This window comes from Euphorbia lathyris, chromosome 8 (assembly GCF_963576675.1).
Source record: "Euphorbia lathyris chromosome 8, ddEupLath1.1, whole genome shotgun sequence".
In the NCBI taxonomy this organism is placed as follows: Eukaryota; Viridiplantae; Streptophyta; class Magnoliopsida; order Malpighiales; family Euphorbiaceae; genus Euphorbia; species Euphorbia lathyris.
In genome coordinates, this window is record NC_088917.1 from 7,121,107 (window position 1) to 7,125,301 (window position 4,195).

A 4,195-nucleotide genomic window follows, 5' to 3' on the forward strand; every position below is an offset into this window, starting at 1 on the left:
AAGTGGTTATGTATTTCTTGCCACTGTGTTGAAGGAAGACCTCGTTAATTTTGTCTCAACATAAATTTCACTTTTATGTTAATCAATTTGGAATTAATGGATATTTCTAAATTAATTAATCTACTCAAAGCATCATAATTAACATGTCCAAGTCTAACATGTCCAAGTCTAATATGCCATAAATTAAAGGGTAAATTCCAAAAACAACCTCTGTGGTTTCATGTTGTTCACAAAAAACCCCTGTGGTTTGTTTTTACCAAAAAAAAGGACCGTGTTATACGCCGTTACACGAAATAAGGAAAATGGCTTAACAGTGTTAAATCTGATGATGTGACAAGGGGCAAAATTGTCCGAATTAAAATAAAAAAATAAAAATAACAAAAAAGAAAAAAGAAAAAAAAAATTAAAATCATTAAAACAAACCCAAATCTTCTTCAGGGCCTTCTTCTTCTTCTTCTTCGCCTCCTTCTTTATCGTCGACCGCCATCAACGCCAGCAACGAACTCAAGGCCTTCTTCGCTCGTTTCACTTGGCCGTCTCCGATCGGTTGTTGCTCTAGAGTCTTCTTCTTCTTCTTCTTCTGGGCTTCGTCTTCTGCAATGGAGATTTGGGCTCCGTTGTCGCCGTTGAAGATATGGGCTCTGTTGTCGCCGTTGAAGATCTGAAACTCTTCTGCAATGGAAGATTCGAAATAATAGTGCTAGAGATTATCGATTCGAAATAATCCAGACGTCACAACACAGTCTATATTTCCATTGAAGTAAGCTTCGATCTCTGATTTACAAAGGATATTGAACCCAGAAAAAGCTGTTTAGAAGGGCGGAAACTATACATTTCATCTGAAACAATAATCACCCAAACAAGAATTCCATAAACACAGCAAATTAATTGTTGTTATTAGAAATTAAAAATTGGCAATTGGAAGAAAAAGGGAAAAAAAATCAAATCACCTGATAGAGGCAGTATCATCAAAAGAAGAAGACCAAATTGCTCCTCCTGGGATTTCAAGAGAAGGAACACCACCAAGGACAGGAATATCTTCTATTAACCCATAATCAAATACCCAATTCCCATTTTCGTTTGGAGAGCACATTTTCTCCTATTTTTTCGCCGGAATTTCAAGATTTCCAGTTCCTATGGCGAAAATAATTCGATTTGGTTAGGATAAAGGCGAGAAAGGAAAGAGATTGATTCGGTGGTCTTCTTCTTCTTCGAGCAGACCCATTTCACTCATTCCCTTCTTCTCGACATTTTTCCGCCGGATTCCATTTCACTCATTCCCTTCTTCTCTACATTTCAGACGTTTTGTGATTGTTGGATTTCAGATTGTTGGATAAGAAACCGCGAGTTTTGCAATTGTTGGATTTCAGACGTTTAGAAATTTCCAGAATTTCTGGAAATTTCTAAAAGAGGAAGAACAGATGGAGCAATTGCTTGAGAGGGAGAAGGACGGTGACGAATTTCAGGCGTTCGACGATGACGAATTCGCTGTTGAAATTGCAGAGAAAACCCCAAATTGCATTTGGAATCAAAGATTCGAACATAGCTTCTTGGTTTTTTGAGGAGGAGGAGAAGAAGAAGGAGGAGGAAGAAGAATGGACAATTTTACCCTTTGCCACGTCAGCCAATTTAACGGTGTTAAGTCATTTTCCTTATTTCGTGTAACGGCGTATAACACGGTCCTTTTTTTTGGTAAAAACAAACCACAGGAGTTTTTTGTGAACAACATGAAACCACAGGGGTTGTTTTTGGAATTTACCCTAAATTAAATGACTCAATGATATAATTAGAAGCAATGTTATTCTTATTAATAGTAAATGCTTGGACTTATAAGAAATTGCACTAAATTTTCACAATCCATTGGATACATAACCCTTACCCATATAAATTCCACCTTTAGATAAAATAAACCTCTCTACTTCATGAGCGCAAAGGAGGCTTCCTGAAACTAGATTCTTTCGAATATGAGGCACATATAAGATGTTTTGGAGCTTCACTTCTTTTCTAGAAGTCATCTGGAAAATCATAGTTCTGGTTCCCTTGTCATGTCTTGTAATTCACACCAGTGAATTTCTCTGACTTTTCGTTGTGGCTAATAGGCATTTCCAATGATAAGGCTAGGCGTGGAGCCTTAGAAATGATTGTTGGTTCCTTGGCGGACCAGATGGAATCACTAATAATTCCAACCATTTAATATCTGGATTTAGAACAAATAAAGTTAGCAAGAAAATACAACATGTTTAACAAAAAAGAAATTAAAGTTCGTTTATGTATTTTAATTAATGTTCATGCAAACAAATTAATTATGACCCTTGTTGTAACCCCCGTCCCCGGGCACATTGAAAACGCATAGGGAACCAAACAATTATCATATTTAAGCATAAACACCAACATAACTAAATAAAGGCTCTCCATTTATTTCCGTCTATCAAAATCTCATAACCATAAGGTTAAATAACCAACCAAATAATTTAATCCATCGACAATATTCACTTAAATTTAAGCAAATAATCCAAACCAATAATATAATAAATCCTAATGAATGTCTACAAAATTGTTAATGGGAATGAGACGCTTATGCTTGCCATCTAAACGCAGGATAACCCTGAAAATCTAGCAAATAGGAGAACCTCTGAACCTAGCCTGAAAAATATGGCAAAGGGTGAGCTGCCTACTCAATAATCATAATTACAAATATTTATACATATACATATATCAATACATATCATTCCACACCTATTATATTTAACTGGATAACATAATAATCATCCAAATAATACGGTACTGCTATCGCCCCCAGTTTCAGGACACCCTACCCAGGTGCCTGTGATCACAGTATCAACAAACCTCCAGACCATTGTACCTATCCACTTAAGCTAGCTAATTAAGTGAGATTTTAAAATGAGACGTATTATTATTCTACCATAGACAATCACCTTGTAAAATAATTACTTCAACATATGATCAAAATAATATACATCATCTGCGAATTTAAGCACACCCATATCCAAATTTCGGACATTTATATACTCCTCGTTACGTAATCTATGATTTTAAATTTGATTCCATTCAGCTATAACTCTTCTCCACCATCTGACCAACAAGACTAAAAACAACTCCAAAATCGGAATCAGCAGGCCATTCCCCAAAGCATCACAACTATATAATAATTTTCACTTTCCTAGACCATTTTGTACACATGTAAATATTCATAGCATAGTTTTCATCACATCACACATATATCATTCTTTGAACAATTCATATGGATATATATATATATATATATATATATATATAAACATATCAATATTAATAATTAGGATTACCTCTCGTTTCAAGTTAATCAAACTGTTCGAGTTCTTGTTCACCCGTTTCTTCCTCTCCTATAAATATAAAATTGCATTCCTATAATTAATTCGTGTTTTAAGAAAAATGATAGATATGTAATGTATGTTCTAAAAGTTCCTAACCCTCCTAATTAATCAATAACCATCTACTTAAATCTAAAATTCTAACCCTTTAAAAATTCAATTATCATAGAAGACTAATAATTTAGAAAAACCATCATATATATTAGAATCTATACCGGGTAAAATTCTGATTGAAAAACGCTCACCGGAGTCTCGCCGGAACGCGGTGGTCGGTTGCCGGAATTCCGTCAGACTTGTCGGAAACGCGAACCGAGACTACCACGAAATAGCCAACGTTCAGAGGAGTCCAAAAATACACTCCTTTCACTACTAAAATCGCCTAAAAGATCGGGATCTAGCACTTTTTTGGTGAAAAATACCCGCTCCGATCACCACACTTTTTGATTAGAAAAATATGAATAGTGGTCTCAAAATCTTCCTTACGGAATAAGGAATTTAATGGTATGATTTTTGCTTCAAGAGTTGATCAGAATAAGGAGTTACGAGGGGAATTAGGAGATGAAAAGAAAATAAAACTTAGCCTGCGCACAGAGAAAGGGTTTGGTTCTGGAAAGATGTTCCAGGAACAAATCAACCTAATTATTATAATATAATAATAATAATAATATAACTAATAATTAATATTATAAATATTGGAATGGTCCCTCGACTTTGTTTTATTTCTTTTGCTCCTCTTTTGTTTTACACGAAAACTTATTTCATTTCCTCAATTATTTATTTATTTATTTATTTTTATTTTTATTAATTGTAATTAATTATTCGGA

The 4,195-nt window shown here is 34.5% G+C and overlaps 1 long non-coding RNA gene across 1 annotated transcript; it reads right to left on the minus strand.

Moving 5' to 3' along the window:
* Positions 1–1,791: 1,791 nt before the first annotated feature.
* Positions 1,792–3,979, minus strand: LOC136203736 (uncharacterized). Its single transcript, XR_010674962.1, has 3 exons — positions 3,617–3,979; positions 3,327–3,383; positions 1,792–2,197 (listed from the first exon to the last, which is right to left on the minus strand). It is a non-coding gene; the product is annotated as an uncharacterized lncRNA (long non-coding RNA).
* Positions 3,980–4,195: the final 216 nt, after the last annotated feature.